Here is a 17,859-nt window from a genome sequence, read left to right as displayed (position 1 = left end):
ACAGGCACTGTATTTCCCCACTGCAATGTGAGTCCTTTGCAGTAATGAAGTTGTCACATGCAAGACAGATTTCTGCGTGGCTCCAACTGCCTTTTTTTACATTATAACTGTTTGCAACTTTATGTCATCTTCATAAACGTGATCAATAGCAATAATAACGTTGTAAGACAGATTCTTCTTTTCCCCATAAGCCCAGCCTCGCTGTTGGTGGTAGCTCTACTTTGGTTTTTTTCTTACATTTTCAACAGTTCCTGAAGGAAATTCATACAGTGAAAACATGCTGCCCCCCCTGCTCCTGCTGGCTGCACTGTTGCTGATACAAGCCATGATGCCATTGGTCCTCTTGGCCATCTGGGTGCACTGCTGGCTCATGCTCAGCAATGTTTGCCCTGTGCATGGCTCTACATTACAATACATACAGCTTGAAAGTGTCACCTCCCAGAGTCCTGTACAAACCAAGACTCTTCACACCATCAGACCAAGCAGGCAGACCAAAAACTCCCCGAAAAAAGAACAACTTTATCTATGAGCATTCTTGCATGGTGAATAAGCAGGTAAGCAAAGCCATTGTCATTACAGCACACAGAACTGGACAAACCTACTGCAGGGAGCCTGCTTTAGAGGGGGGATGGATTTGATGATCACCACAGGTCCCTTCCAATCTCTACAATTATGTAATTCTATGCTTCCTTCTGCTAGAGGAAGTCTAAGCAGACAGGCAGTTATGTGAAAAAGTCAACAATTAGCCAGCAAAATCCTTTCCAACTCTGAAACAAACAGCATAATTGAATCTGAACCTGTATGACTAATTAAGTTAACCAACACAGTTATTGCTGTACCTCAGGCACTGTGAAGTTCCAAATGAAGTATTGCAGACACCAGCAATAATGTATTTGTTAAATAAGCTTAATACAAGGTGGAGGCTGGAGGAGAAATACACACATCCTGGGGCATTACTCCATCATTTCCTTAGTGATCAAATATAAACTGATGGTTTGAGGAACTGGAAGCAGTGAAACACTGCTGCCAACCTGCAGATGCCCATCCTGCATGCACCTTTAGCATTGATTAATTCAGCCAACCCTTAGATAAAGCTGATCCACAAGATTGGAGGCCTGAGCAAGTTCTGCCACAGGGAGAAAACACAAAGATGCATCCACACTGATATCTCTATTATAAAATCTGTCATGTTTCAGAAGCTTTGGGGAGCTTTTCAGTATCTAAAGGGAAACTACAGAAAAGAAGGGGACAGGCTCTTTGCAAGGACTGTGTTGACACAACAAGCACAAATGATTACTGTCTTAACAAGGGGAGATTTAGGTTGGACATAAGGAAAAAGCCTTTTGCAGTGAGAGTGGTGAGGCACTGGAACAGGCTCAGAGATGTGATGAAAGCTCCATCCCTGGAGATTTTCAAGGCCAGGCTGGACCAGGCTCTGAGCAACCTGACTGAGCTGTGGATGCCCATGTTCACTGCAGGGGAGTTGGACTAGATGGCCTGCAGAGGTTCCTTCCAACTCTAAGGATTAGATTATTCTGTTCTACAGTTCTATTCTAACTTACAGGCATTAAATTCTATTTGAAGCTGTGGATCTCAATAAACCCTTAAGATCTGAAGAAGAGACTGAATTACTACAGGGGGAAAAAAAGTGACAAAAGAAATCCCACATTTAAAGCAAACAAACAAAACACAGAGTAAAGCAAATACGGTTTTATGGCAGAAGCGAAAGCGGAGCAGTGACAGTATGATGGATGAGGTAAAAAAAGCCACGCAGAGATCACTTAGATAATAGGAAAATTCTGAGCGCTGGGCACCACCAGAACGTGATGCTAATTTAAGGCAGAGCACAACCTTGCAGAATGCAGGCTGACGGCAGCGGCTCCAGTGACAGCTCTGCAGACTGCGGCTGTCATTGTCCTGACACCATGAAATACAGGAACAGCAGAGCATCTTGATCTATGGTGGAGCTGTGAGGTGCTGCCTGGCTGGAATTAGACCCCAATGAGAAAAAAAAGAAGTTATGAGGATCACCTGGACAAAGTCAGCTGTGGGTGGCTCATACACTAAACTATGTAGCACAGTCATCTTTTCTGCCGGACCTTACTCATGTTCAGGACGTTATTCCCAATCTCTTCTCAGTTTCCTAAAGCCATTTTAACTATGCCCCATTCCTAGGCAGAAGAGAGCCTGCAATTTTCTCCTCATCTATGTCTGGACAGTAATAACTCCATTCCAGACTGCTCATTTTAATAGCAAACACCATTACTGTCCAAGCAATCTCTGCACTCCATGGGAAGCGGTCAGTAAGCGCTCTCCTGTGCCACATCCAAGCTCTATCTTTGTCTATGGGCACTCATGCTTCCCAGTTCACCAGGGCAGAACATGTTTGCATCGTGTCATGGTGTGATGCCTGCAGGAGCTGTGGGGTTTGCTGGGAGCCCCTGAGCTGCGTAGTGATCAGATCTGTCCACATCTCATCCTTGTGACCAGTCAAGGTCAAGCACAAAGCTTTTGTAAGGAAGGGAAAGAGATGCTAAGAGAAAAGCAATTAAAAGCATCATTTAAAAACACAGCTGTGTGGGTACTTGCGTCCTTCTTGATGGCATGAGAAGCACAATCAGAGCACTCCAGATTCTGTCTACGTGTCCTTTCCAAAGAATCAGAGCATTCTCCAGTCATTCCTACCAAAGTTTTTATCTCAATGAACATGCAAATACTCCTAAAGGGCAGAAAGTAAAAGGGATCCAGGAAAGCTGCAAATGTGAGAACTAAGATGTTGGTCTCACATGGCTTAGAAAGAAAACTGCCTGGAGGAGCAATTACTCACAGGTGCACAAAACAGAAATCAAAACGAGCATGAATCAAGAGTGGCAGAAAACAGGGAGATGAACAATAAACAACTGTGGGTAGATTCCATTTGTCATCTCCTCATCCCTGTAAGGGAGAGTGACGGATGGACACGGTAACATCTCTATCACCTGTGTGTCACATCCTGAGTATCAAGGAATCCAACAGTGGCACCGTTTGCATCAAGACGAATGCTAAGAGCTGTTTGATGGGAAAGGGATGGGGTTATCTGTAGAAATAAAAATCATCTGCCTAAAGAACAACCAGGACAGTTACACCTCTGACATCACAATCTAAATCAACTTATAATTGCTCATTCTCTTTCCCTCCTTTCTACCTTTTGCTCTAAAGGTATTTTGCTGGGTATGATATTGCTGTAAAAGGAACACATCGTTTTCAGCGCACAGAGAAATTGTGAAGATGAAGGAAAAAGACTATTTTTTTTTCTCTATGGAAAGAAGAAGAATTACAGATACGTGAGCAAATGTACAGAATAATCTGCAAGCTATAATTTAGGAGAGAGCTACAGATTTCACACTTGTCATTTAGAAGGGGAGACAATTACAGAGCATAGGAGCCCTGGTGCTGTGGGAGTGCCTCTCTAACTGCAAATTTATGCTTGTTTTACATGTATTAAAATGTATATGAAAAATGAAAACTCCTGAGGATTTGTTGATGCAACAAACACTTTGATGGCATTTAAGAAAACAGGCTATTTACCTCAAAATATTTACATTACAACGCATTGGGTTGCCATCTACTTTTCTTCTTGCAAATGTCCTCCAAGCTCCCAGAGAAAAAAATGGAGTTTCTCTAAGATGTGAGTGCTCTTAATAAAAGAAATCCTGCTGTGTGATGGGAAGGCCACAAATATCTGTCATCCTTATGCTTAAGAAACGGTGAGCAAACCTTGTTCTACCCACTGATGGTGAGACCCTGACACACCTTCCTGGAGGTGCATTATCCCAGGTAAGAAGATGGGGAATGAGGCTATTGAAGCCAAAGCAGTGATGGATTACACCCCTCCAGTGAATTATAAGGGAAATCAATATTATATCAAACACTTGGGTTTGAGGTTGGTAGCAATTTGTGATCACACTTTCTAATTAGGAGATGCTAACAGGATCGGGCAAAGTATAGCAAGTTGTTGGTTTTAGTATGTACACTGCTGAGAGAAGCCTTAATTAATCAGCAAGAAGATGAAAGATAGCAAAGGACACACAAAGTGTCCATGCAATATCTTTAATGTACCATGCCTGGCTATCAACACTGGAACACAGAGCAAAGTGACCCCAAATCAAGGGAGAAGAGTTATTAAGGTGTTATATATAGAAGTGTGAGTATGTGAGAGTGTTTGCTCTTGGTACCAAGTTCCAGCCACTAAGGCAGATTTCATGGGAACAAAAATGAACCTCCCAGCTGTAAAACTGGGGATTTATAAAAGTGACTCTAAAAATCTCGTAAATTCAGCTGATCTAATTTTCTTTGATGAAACTGAATGCCAGAATCACGTCCTTGTCACAGAAATCAAAGAAGTCTTCATCTTTAATCTAGGTGCTGCTCTACACCATCTCTTCCACAGCGGTGCAATTCAGCCAGCTGCCATTGAAGGACTACACTCCATTCGCACCAACCCAATGAAATAAATTATATTTCATTTTCAGCATTCAAACGAGTCCCTGCACTAAAAGCTATTCTGAGGTTGCTTGAAAAGTCTCCGCCTGAAGGAAAAGTACAGTGAAAAAAGAGCCTAAATTTTCATCTTGTGTTGTGCACTTTAAAACAGGAAAAAAAAGGTTTTTTTAAAAACAGATTAAATTATGGCCACTAACCGGTAATCAGACAAAATTGGATTATAATAACTAGTTAAAAAGCCTGGGCTATAGATAATTCAGTTAGGTTACATAAATACTCATCAGTTATAGTCTAGCCAGAAAAATATAGTTGATTACATTGACAGCAAAACTGATACGACTCATCCAGATACACATTTTACAGCTCCTATAGCACAACAAGAAAATCCTAACCGATGTGCCCTTGAATGAATGAATGCCATCTCTGTGCCCATAAGCTGAAATCCTCCTTGACAGAGTCCTCATAGTAGCTGTCAAGGAGTAGAAGTATTCTGACGAATTATCCTCTGCTCACAGTTCAGACCACAGAAACAAATCATGTGGGTCACCACGCATCCTCAGGGCTTTCCCAGTTGCTGTGGTCAGTATTCTGCCATCTGTCACCAGCCAAAGTCTCTCCTTCAGTACAGCTCTTTGGGCATGTTGTCATATATCAGCTGTCAGTAGATCATACCCCAGTGGCTCTTCCTGCTCTTGCACCAGGATTCCTACAACGCCCTGTAAAGTGGTGCTGGTGAGTTTGGGTCGGCCTCTGCTCCAAAGGGCTGAGAAGTGATGAACTTAAGTTTCACCAAAGGAGGTTCAGGCTGGATATTTGGAACAATTTCTTTTCCAGAAGAGAAGATCAAGCAGCGAACAGGATGGACCCATGAAGGTTTCTCATAGGCAGAGCATCTCATCTCCTCTCCTGAGAAACACCAACATGTGTCTCTCACAACAGGGGTTTAATTTAATTTCTTTCCGTAGTGCTCATCTTCGGATGGAAATACATAGATTAATTTCCTGTGTTCATGACAGAGCTGTGATAACCACATGGGAGCACATACTGAGATGGCAGAAAAACTCTAAGCCTGGTAAAATGCTCTGAACGGAGCCATCTCCATGGCAGAATAACCTCAGCCTTCCTCCCCCTCCATAACGGCATAAAAATGCAATTGTGTATTGCTTCCTCTGCGAAGGTGATGGGCCGAGGAGACTGAAGGGGATATAAACTCCCCATATTCTCAGCATGAACCAATTATTGGGAGATAAAAAGAAAAATCTGCAGGTGATGCGCCCACATATCATCTGTATAATAGAAATAACAGCAGCACTGCTCTGCTCGGCTTACTGCTGAAAGGACGAACACGCTGGAAACCTCAGGAGGACAAACATCCTTCTTCATTCCTTCCTAAACTTTACTTCTGAGACATGAACTGCAAAGACACCATCCTCAAATCTTCATTTTGTCATCAGTCTCTCACCTCTCCCAGGTGTCTCTGTATATGCAGATACAGGGGGAGGTAACAGGGGCTGCTTATTTTTGCACTCAATTCGATCAATTTGTTTTGGAAAGACAGTTTTTAATCATTCTCAACTTGAGAGCTGGCAATGCAACATTTCAGGCTGGTTTCATGGCAGATTTATAAGGGAGTTACCGACAAGATCTTAACTATAGAATCATTAATGTATTGCTACAGTAACCCCAGAAACATTCAGTGATTTTTATTGGAACATACATATTTCTTCAAGACAGTTCATGACATCTTATCAGATTTGCTTCTGTAAAGAAAGTTTTCCTATTACAACTAAGCCATTTTACTGTTGCTGTGGTAACTACAGCACCAGTTACAAAAGGTAACAGCAGAACAAATGCAATCGCTATGTAAAACTCATAGCCAAGTTTTCTTCATTATCTGGGAAAGGAGGGAGAGGAGCTAGAAATAGATACGTATTAAAATTCAATAGCAAACTGCAGTTGGGGATCTGAAATTTGAGGTCAACCCTTTAACTCTGTATCCTTCCCAACCTGATGTCTTCCCCTTGGTTGGCACTGGGATGATGTGACCAGATGCTGCTGGTGCTCCTGCCATCACCACCTCCCTCCCAACACTCAGAAACCCCAAATTCCTTTCAACCCAAGAATTCTGCAGTCACAAACATCAGAGTAACGACGTGTCTGAGCTGGATGGGTTTGGTGCTACTTTACTCTCAAGGCAGCACATGGTGCTGCACATATAATCCTGGCATCCTCAGAGCAGAGGTTCATTTGATCACCTTCAGAGCAGCCAATGCTCCCCTTCCAGATGTGTCAAATCAAATGGAATATCAAGGAAGCACAGCACTCACGTGAATTCACCCTAAATCCAGCATGAATTTGGACTCTATGCAAGAGCAAAAGTTTTGTTCCATTCTCTCCCAGAATACAACAGCAGTCTAGCACATCGCCTATTACAGGTGGATAATATGTTTAAAAACTGTGGGTTTTTTTTGCTCTACAACAGTAATTTTCACAATTCTCAGGTCAGAATCCTGCAAGTCTGGCAGTTTCATAAGGACGCCTGTTCTCGCTTTGCAAAATTGATGCTGTTTCATTACGTTTGAGGAAGGAAAGCTGTTGAACAGCAGCATCCTCCGGAACCGACGTCATCTCCTTTAATCAAGGAAAATAACAGTCATAAATCAATTGGTGTTTTAACTTCTTCAGCAACGATGGTTACAGTCAGTGTGTGCTATTCCATGGCCCTTGTTGCATCTCATACGCAAATGATTCTGTCTTAGAGCATACAACAATAAATGCTGCATACAGAGCTACTGGATTGCTTCCACTTCCTTGCACTGAGCTGTTGCACGCAGCCATACACCAATATCTGCACAGCAAAGCCCTCAGGGCAAGTAGCATCATCTGCAAAACAGCCTCAGTGGAAACAAGCACGGGGTTACACGTGGAGTTAGAAGAGCCAGTAACCATGGACAACTCTTCAGAAATAGGATTTTCTGGCAAAGAGACTCCAAATGCCATTTCTGGAGAGATGGAACGCTGGGAAGATAACTTCAAGTTGTTTGAAATCTCTTCTCCATTCTCTTGACAGCTTCATTTCAGACAAGTCCACAGGTCTGTCTGTTACTTTCTCATTTACAAAACAGGTTGCCTGGCAATCCAGAGAAAATCTGCTCCTATCGGCCCTTTGAGACCAAGGTGTTGCCCCAGCAATTACGGGGGCTCTGAATTATCTTTTAGAAAGATACGGCTCTTCCCAGCCCCTGAAATGTTGTCATTTTCCATTCAGTTCTGCAAGGCCTCCCTGGAAGGGTTTGCCTACATGTACAGTAATGACACAAGATAATTGCACAGCCACTGAAATAATGCATGAGTCTCTGGGAATGAGACCTCAGAAAGGTCACAGGCTCCCTCATTATCTTTCTGCTTTCTTTTGTTTCTCTGCTCTGCCCTTTTTCATCCTGAGAAAATGCTTCTGAATGCTAATGGTACAGTGCTTGGCATCCTCTTCACCAGCCGTGTCAGCATAATTAATTAGGATGGTAGAACAAACACCATTTCACACAGGTCAGGTAAACCCATCCTGACACCAGAGGAAGAGCAGACACAGGAGGATGATGCACAGTACCTCACCACGCTGCCAGGACTCAGGAAACAATAGAAGAAAAGAAATTTCAGCTAGAAATCATGGGATGAAATGGAAAGAAATGCAGCCTGCCCATCAATGGAGACTTATTATAGCAGAGAGTCACCTGGGAAGGATGCTGGAAACCAGACAGAGCTTTGAGGCTCTCCACACACAGAGTCAGACCCTGCCTTCAGGCACAACGTGAGCACAGAACAATTCAGGAAAGCATTTATGGCTCATTTTCCCTTTTCCTTCTGTCTTGCTGACTGGCAGCAAGATTGGCACCAAAGTGTTTCCTACAGCTCTGAACACTCCGATCCCTTCCCATTGCCCACAGACCTTTTCCAGGGACTTGGTTAACTAGAACAGAGGCATTCATTTCATTCTATTTATCCTTTCACATACACACACTTGTGTTGCAAAAGGTCATTACAGAAATAACGCAGCCTTTAAAGCCATGGGGAGTATTTCTGCATCTTCAGTGAACAGATTGTTCTTCTCATACACAACCTCACGTACACGCTACCCCCAAGGAACAGAAGCAAAATACTGTTGCTGCTCACAAGATGTTAGTCATGCTGAGACATCACGATTCCTTCTCATTTAACACAGGTGCCTATGAGAGCTGCCACATCCGTATTTTGGGCTCAGAAATCAAAGGAAACATCCCATATGTCAGCATTCCTCCTTGCAGTCAGAGAGTGCCCAGGTAGGAGGTTTCAAAGTAATACTCTGGCGGAAAAATCCTGCCAATGCCTTTAGCTCATCCTTAATGTATGGTTGGCATGGATGAACTTTAATTAGAGCAGATCTCTGGGACATCGTGCCTTGCTTGACGTGAGTGTCACACAGGAAACCACTGGGACCAAGAGCAAGACAGCTAATGAGGAAACCTCTCCCTGGTTCATCCCAGCTTGGGAAGTTGCTCACACTTGAGCCCTACCAACATAAAATGCTTTGATTCGACCAGCCTTAAGGCAGTAAACTGTTTCAGGTGGGGGGCTATAAGCAACACTCATTTTTCCCCTTCTCCCTTGGTATGAGATGATGTTTGGGGGAGGAATGTTAATTTCTGCATCTCTCATCTGACTGATCGAATCTAATACTTTTAAATAGAAACTGTAAACTGAGCAACTCCAAATGTCAAAACGCTGCAGAGTGGTATTAATATATTGATTCCTATGTCCTCTGACACACAAAGAACACGATCTCATTGACTGCGTGGGGAAGTACTCCATTTCTGATTACTTTAAATGTCAGAATGGTCAAATTGCTACATCCAGTATCACAGCAAGGAAGGACGTGTGGCCAGACTGTGCCCCTCCTATGCATCAGAAATGGATGCTATGCATGCAGGGGAGGGCACCACTGATTTCTGATACCATACAGTTGAGTGCAAGCCTCTGCAACATGAATGCCTGAAGAAACAGCCCCGAATTTTGCAGTCATTTGTTCAATCTCTCTCACCCCTTAACAAAAGGATCTGAGTAGACCTTTAGGGAAATAAACTGAGACTGAAGCAGAAAATGGACAAACTCCTGGTGTAAATAAACTGCAGGAACTAATGGGACGACCTAGAAGAAAGAGGTACTCCTCACAGATAGGCAGAAATGTCAGCAAGGATGAGGGGAAAGCATTCAGACAGAGCAATGAAGACCAATGGCACAGAGATACCCCACAGCAAAACCCATCTTCTTCAACCAACAAGTTGTTCAGGTTCCACTGCCCAATCTAACTATTCATACACTGATTTTCAGTACCCAGAAAAGAAATTAATTCAATGAGCAGGGCCGCATTCAGCTCTGAATGCAGCTTATAGGCTTCCCTTCAATGTCCTGTGGGATGCTGTAGGGCGTCTTACAGAGGACTTACAGAGCACTCATGTAGTGCACAGATTCAACATAGGGCTGCATCACACTGTGGGGATGGGAGATATTTCCTTCTGCAGTTATCTTCCCTGTCATTTTTAATGCTTTTCTTGTAGAGGTCCACATCTCTACTACAGCTTCTCAGCCAGATCCATGGGAATTCATTTCTTCTCCTCAAAAAAATGCTTTTCACTTTCGAACAGAAATAGGTTTGTCAACTGGATGGATCTGATAGTTAGATGAATGTGTTTTATCAACGGAATGGATTAGGCTGTTTGCATTTTGTCACTGCAATCTCAATCCATCCTGCCAATAAAGCATATTTCATCAAAGCTTTAGGCCACCATGCTAACAGAATGTGTTTTGTCAACAGCCTAAATCCATCCTGTCAACAAAATCCATTCCAAAGGAAAATAACTCAATCTCTTCTGTCAACATCAGGAGCAAAAACTTGGCTGTTAGTATATGGAAAGCGGAAACAAACTCCATGGTTAACCATCAATATTTTCAGGTCAAAACAGGAAAAATACAAAAGTATCCATCAGCTTAGCACATGTAAATGAAAACAACTGGGAAAATTAAACTAAACTTAAGCATTTCCTGCTGTGATTGGGATGTGAACATGCTACAGAAGTGTCCAGTCTGAAGCCTGAGGCTTCTGCCACCCAGACTTCAAAGCCTGATCCTAGAAGTGATGGTTAATGAATACATATTAATTAAGAAAATTCAAAGGCTCTGTATGCAAATTACCAAAGTTCATTGAAGACAGAGAGCCAGAAAGCCAATTTCTCTTGCTGACAGAAAGCTACAGTGGCAGAAACATAAATAACGCTGTCATGGAGGCTCCATCCTGTCCCTTGTGCTTTAATTAGAGCTTGCAAATTAATTGGACTGATCCAGCCATTACGGTCAGTCATGCTACTTCTTATCTGTACCTCTACTGTTGATTTCTACAGTCACTTTAAGGCACAGAGTAGATTTTTTAAGCAAGAATAACATCAGGTCAATGCCAAGAGCCTTTCCTAGGAAGATTAGAATGGTCTCAAAGCAAGATTGCATATACCAGAAGTCTGATAGCTCCACTTGTAAAAGAGGCCTTATCTGCTCATCAGTGCTCTCAAAAGGACACTGAATATTCACAGTAGCTTCCATTCTAAGCCCCCCCTTCAGAAAAGGCAGCCCATGAACTATCACAGCCAGGCATCCAAAATCAACAACCCCATTTAAGATGTTTGTTCCTCTCTAAAATTAGCCACTGTGGAATTGTAAACCTTCAACCTCACAAGGCAAAAGAACTTAATAAAATGGCACTCCATTAAACACTCACATGACTTTATTTTGTTGCTTTTATGCTGTAATCCTTGCAAGTGGTATCATTAGGACAGCCTTAGGTAGGGGAAGGTGAGAGAAGAGATGCAAGACTAATATCTGAAGCAAATAAAGCCTAACAAACCGAGTTTTCTCCAATAACTAAGTAGAACATGTAAATACATAAACCTGGGGCCATTACAACACAAGCTTCATTTGTTACCTCAGCCTATGCTGAATCTTAATATAAACACGAATAAGAAAAAACCCTCATGTGTTGTGAAGAGATCTGAGAGTACTCAGCACTCCATTAAAAATTCATCCCGAGCAACAGGACGTCACATACATCACTCCCTGCTAAGGAAAGCCTTGCATCATTACATTAATTCAATTCCTCCAGTTGCTCACTTCAGCATTTCACCACTTGAAGTGAAATTCCTGCTATTTTACAATTGGTTCCAGCCTCTTATTAAAAGAAGCCTTACCTTCCTCCAGATGGTCTGTGCTAATTATCAGCCTTATGCGTTGCATTATCTTAGTCTGTATTGTGAAGCAAAAGGATTCGTTTTAATCACACAAAACAGTAATAAAATCATCTCCATGGGGAATTCCACAATGTGGTGGGGTTTTTTTTTCACCTACAGAATAGTCTTAAGTGTTTAATGATTTATTGATAGAGTTGCTTTGGCTTTATAAGCTTTTTAATTCTCTTTATTATGCATACTGCCTTCCAGACCCTTGATTACACCACTCGCCTTAATCATTTACAACTTGACATCATCTTAGCAGGCTCTCATCAAGCTCTGTTTCATAACATTCAGCAAATAAATATAAACAACAGCAGTAGGCATGTATTTTTCCTATTAAAATAGATTCTTGTATTGTGACCTCTGGCAATGGGATGATGCACCCTCATCATTAACAGGACGGAGTCCTTTAGAACGGATATCATCTACTAATTACCACTGCAGAAATTCATACTACTGCAGAAATACTCTCCTCCTCCCATGAGGATAAATGCCCAATTCTCATCTGGTTCTTACAAGTACTAATCCATTGACAGCTCTGCAGCACAACTTCTACCCCTCTCATTGTATTCCTCTATGCACAGATTCACTCATCACCTGCAACTGAAGAACTTGGGATACTCAGAGCAAACAGCATAAGGAACATCATTGCTGATCTGGCAACTAGGAACACAGAGATTATTTGGTGCAGAAACAACACAACACGAACCAAAAGGAGGAATCAAAACGTGGTTTGCAGTAGTAATGCAGATCACACTAATGAGCTGTTGCTGTCACAGTTCAGCATCAGGGCCAGCAAAAATCATTGGGAGAAAATATTTGTATGTGCGTCCATAGACACGCAGACACACATATATGTGTGTATTACCATTGAACCATAAAATATTCCAAGCTGGAAGGATCATCGAGAGCAGCTCGTGTCTCCGCTATGCTCATATTCATCATCATCACAGATGAAACAGTTTATTTTACTTCTAACAGCTTACTTCTGGCTCATACTCACTGCCTGTGCATTTCCAGAGCAGGATTCCTGTATTTGCATTTTTATTAAAACCTTATCAAGCCTAATGCCTCCATTTGTCATGGTACAATTATATAAAACTAGAGATTAGGCAGTCTTACACATCCTGCCTTTTAGGTGCTTTATCATGTCCTTGTAGTGATGGCATTCATCAAGTCAAACCCAATGGCCCCCTCGTCCACTATATGCACTGGTGGCTGCTCTGCCTGTCACCTCTGTGATTAGGGATCTTCCCTAACTCCTTTTCCTAGCTCAGCTTTCTAGCTCTGAAAAGTTACCCTCCAGGTGAGCAAATGCTGTTGCATCCCCACCAGAATCTGCTGATGTTGCTTTGAAGCAAACAGTGACTAAAAGCAAAAAAACCCCTCACTTGGCACAAAACATTGCAAGCAGTAAAGCCAGTTTGTAGCAGCACAGAGGAAAAGAGGCTTAGCAGCCCAAGCATTGCATTTCCAGCACTGTAAAAGCTGGTCAAATAATGGAAAAATGTATGCAAGTATCAAGTCATTTGATGATATATGGGGAGGATTAAGCTCTGTTGAATAAGTTATCCTCTGCAGAATGTATTTTAGCCTTACCATCCTGCCCGACAAAGAATGGGCAGATTAGGTGGCTAAATTTTGCACGAGGTTATGTTTCCTAGGGCTGTAAACCACCCCCTCAACACACGACATTAAGGAAAAAATAGGTTTGTTTTTTTTTAACTTGAAATTTGCCTTTTGGAATTTTCGCTCCCCATCCTTAAAAATTCATCCCCACAAAAGAGCCCAATAAAATTAATCTGCACAAAGTCCCAAACTGGATTTATTAAACCACATTACAGTGACTACATGTTCCTTTCAGTATTTTTCATGTATGCGGTATGATAAAATGACCCGAGGCTACTCTGAATCTGGGTGAGAATTAACACTGGGGTTTAATTAAAGGCTCAGAATTTCTGTGACTTCACCAAAAAAGTTCTTAGAAGAGTTTAAAAACCTGCCTGTACCGTGGCAGCCATAGGGTGAAATGCAGATTATTCCAGTGCCTGTTCCAGGATGGAATATTTTCACACCAGAGTCTTTGTTATGCCAAAGACCCTCACAATAAATGATCTGCAGACATCTCACTCGAGTCCCCTGGCTGGAAGTGAATACCAATCCCATTACTTAGATTTCCCATAAAGGGAGAAAAGCCATTTCTCTTGCCTTCCTGTCTGCCTTCTCCTCCCAAATCAAATAAATTTTAGATATTTAAATGAATTAAAAGGTAATAAATCCTCACCTGAGAAACGGTAGGAGTGCATAGCAAACACTGTGCTTAAATAATTTACAACAATGACCTGCTGTGATATTATGCCTTCTGAAGTTCAGGTATTTATTAGAGTCCCTTTCTTTGTGCTTTGGTTGTTTCATGAATACCATTACATCAGCAGGTGTGTCCCATGCTGCACTAATGGTTTGCTGGCTTAGTGCACCTCTAACAGCTCCTCACATTCCTTTTTGAAGGCTGTGGCACCTTGGAATAAGAGCAACGATGTTGTCCATAAAGTGTGTAAGGCCCAAGAAAGTACAAAGAATGGGACATTCCTGATGTGCAGGGCAATGAATCTCCTCAAAATCCGTACCAAAAGCTCAACCAAAGACTCAAAGTCACTCTGCCTCCAATAGAACTACACTGATGACGACTCTGATCCAAAGCAAAGATCCAAAGCATCAAGATCAGTATCCTCTTCATATATCTCCGGACACAAATCAACACACTGAGCACTTGTCACTGGTGCAGCATCCATTAATGGAATTAACTAAAGTTATACAGGCACACTTGAAAATGTTCACACTTCTTTCCACACTCTACATGGATTTCTGCCACTATAAACCAGCTGTTTATACCCTGACCAAATTCCACATAGCAAATGCCCAAGAAGAAAACAATTGATGTAATTCATTACCTTGTTATTCACACATCAGCCAGACAGACGAGTGCTTGAACTGGATCAGCAGGCCACGCCAGAGTGGAAAGCAGAAGACATCTACTGCTGCCAGCATCCCCATGCCTACAAAAAGAGAGGACTGAGAGTCAACATTTTAGCCATGCATGTGCTTTTTGGTACAACTTCTGACACAATAAATGCCAAAAGATTGGATATTCTAGGCCTGTTATCAAATAAGAAATGAAGTCTTCCTGAGTGGAATGCCTTTTTTTGGGTCCATGCAAACTTTATGTTGGGTCTATGATGCTCGTTGGGTGTTTCACACCAAACCGCTTCCCAATTCCCTCAGCTCAGATCCCTCACATTGCTGAGAATCCCAAACAAGGTATTTCATACCCATTTTATAATAAATGCCCACTGACAGATATTGAGCCCACACTGGTGGGTAACTTAATCAACAGTCAGTTTCCAGCAGTCTGTATAGCAAATTATAGCTGGCATTTAATAGAACTGGAAAGCAGAAATAGCGTTAGCACACCAGTTGGTATTTTAAACCACATAATGAATTCAGTGCTACCCAGTTACACATCAATTAATAGCACTAAACATCTTTAATGTATTAACAAAAAAGTCATTCAGGCATTAAAATTTGGATTAATTAAAGCAACGATGAGGTTATAACTGCCTGATGTCTTAGAATTCACCTGATCTTATCAGCCACTGCAAAAGGACCTTTAGCCAACAGACATCAGCCTCATGAAATTCAAACTCCAGAGAAAATTAAAGACATGGACTTGCAAATATTGCCACGGAGCACCTGACTTGGGGTCAGCACAGGGCCCCAAAACAGCCCCAAAGCAGCAGGATGAACAAAAGAGCCATTCCAGAAGCTGTGTTATTATTATCTGAGGTGATCTGAACCTTCAGCAGATCCACGCACAGATGGAAATCAAGTCAACTGCTCCATTAAAAATCCCACCGGTGGCTGTGTGTATTTACCCAGCGGTTTGTGGCTGGCTGGGTTGTGCAGTTAACTGGGAAGAAAGCAAACAGGAGCAATAGAGCTGTGTCTGCAACGGCACCTGCTGACCTGCAAATATTGAGGCAAAGAAGGGGAAGAATAATAGGTTGGACTCACCCTGACACGAGCTTTTAGCACAGAGGTTCCTGCAGGATGATTACGGCCCATTTGAAGCTGTATTTTTTTGCACCGATGGTTGCACGGGGATTTACAAGACTTGAAGGTAACGCAGGAAAGCTGCCTTCAGTCCAGGACTAGCAAATCGCACTGATGAATTTAATATCATTTTCCTGCATTTGCACGATTAGTTTGGGGCCCAGGCTAAATCAATCAACCTCTATACACAAAGGTCATCTCCATCTCCCTGCTCGTGCTCTCTCCCATCTCATGGCATCTCTTTGCTGCACAGAAGCTGCTGATGCTCAGAAATACTTTCTGTTGCTCAGGGGTCCATCTGTCTCACTGCAATTTATAGGAGCAGGGTCTCATGCAGCAGACCCAGCAGAGTCCATTGGCAGCAGCGATGGATCTGAAGGCAGATACCTGCCTTGTTCTTCAGCACACACGCATCTTCTCCAACATGAAGGTGTCAGGTCGGGAGGAATCTGACGTCAGAAAAACTCACTTCGTGGTTGCTGATCCCTCTTTTATCCTCCTTTTTCCTGCCTCTGTGACATTCTGGGTGCCTGATAAGAGTCATGTGCAGCACCCCGAGATAAGCCCACACAAAGGAGCGCTCTTGTTGCCCCCAGACACCAAGTCTTTAGATAAAAGACTTCTCCAGCTCTCACCACCGCTTTCCTGGCGGTGGAAAAGGAAAGGAGACAAAGGAGCGATGGAATGAGGGAAGAAACTGAGGCGGTACCAACGGTTCGGCTCGAGACCCGGCCAGGCGCTCCGGGACAGGGGGAAGGGCAGAGCGCGAGCGGATCGTTAGAACAAAGAGCAAATGCAACGACAGAGACATGAGGAGGAACTGGAATGGACCCAAAGGAACCGAACCGAAGCACGAGACGAGCCACGAGGGCAGCACGTGCTTTGCTCCGCAGCTGAGACGGCCAGAAGCAGAGAGCGGCTGGAGTCCGGTCCGGAGTCCGGTCCGAATCCCGGCCCGGTTCCTCCTCGTGCCAAGTCCGCAGGGGATGCCGCCCCTCCCCTCCCAGAACCCAAAATGCCTCCTTTGCACATGGATCAAATAGACCTGTGCATCCCTATGCACAAAATGCATCCTGCCTGTTCCAACTCACAGACAAAAGGCTGCCGGATTCGAGTCTGCATTCTGCTTTATGTTAAATTCTAGTGCTGGAAATGCTAAATCCAGATATCTGCTGTGATTTACTTTCCTTTTGAACAGCAATCAAATTAAGCTTGACTTTTACTTAACTGCCTCCAGGTGGGCCCCCATGGCTGGGGTCTAGCACTGAAAGCAGTAGGTGTGTAATCAAATCGAGTTAGACAGTGATTGATATTTCGCATACCCCCTAATTATGTTATTAAAGATCTGGCACGTTGTTTGATGTCAAACGATACGCGGTTGCTGGAAATGAAATGCAATTCATTCCTTAGTTTGGAAGGGAGGCTGATAATAGGTTGTGAGACACCAGCCGTGTTCTGCCAGCCTTTGGGGTGCGTCGTGTGCAGTTTTGATGTGCATCAGAATGAACCCGTGGGTGTGCCCGGATTGAGCAGACCATATATTGGTGCAGTCCTTTATCTGATGGATCTTTATCTGATCTAATGACATATCCCACTGTATCTGGCAAATCTGCACCACGAGGAACTTCAGCATAAGAAGCAGATTTGGTTTTCAGATGTTGTGGGGCTGTTGTTACCTACAATGCAGCCATTGGGATTCCCTCCATCCATCCCCAGCCCCGTGACCAGGCTCCAGACTCCCTCTGTTATGGGAACCATAACCACATTAGTGGCAATTCCTCATCCCTATGGAATAGATCTCATTCACTTTCCTCCCCTCACCCCAGATAGAAACCAGCATAACCTACAGGTTTATCTACACTTGAAAGTTAATTGAAGGTTATAGTAGAGCACGGGTTTAAAGAGAAAGAAATATTCTTCAATAAGCACACGGAGACAGCTATTCTGGAATAAAAGG

General features: G+C 42.9%; 1 long non-coding RNA gene across 1 annotated transcript in view; it reads right to left on the bottom strand.

Annotated features, from left to right (window-relative positions):
• Positions 1-16,664, bottom strand: part of LOC107323607 — a 91,733-nt gene extending 75,069 nt beyond the window's left edge. Inside the window, exons 1-2 of the long non-coding RNA XR_001559305.2 lie at positions 15,864-16,664; positions 14,744-14,848 (exon numbers count right to left, since the gene is read on the bottom strand). This is a non-coding gene — a long non-coding RNA (uncharacterized LOC107323607). The remainder of the gene's footprint in view (positions 1-14,743; positions 14,849-15,863) is intronic.
• Between the last annotated feature and the right edge of the window lie 1,195 nt (positions 16,665-17,859).

Source organism: Coturnix japonica, chromosome 22 (assembly GCF_001577835.2).
Source record: "Coturnix japonica isolate 7356 chromosome 22, Coturnix japonica 2.1, whole genome shotgun sequence".
NCBI lineage: Eukaryota > Metazoa > Chordata > Aves > Galliformes > Phasianidae > Coturnix > Coturnix japonica.
The sequence above is the reverse complement of the archived record's forward strand: the minus strand, read 5'-3'. Positions and strand labels throughout refer to the sequence as shown.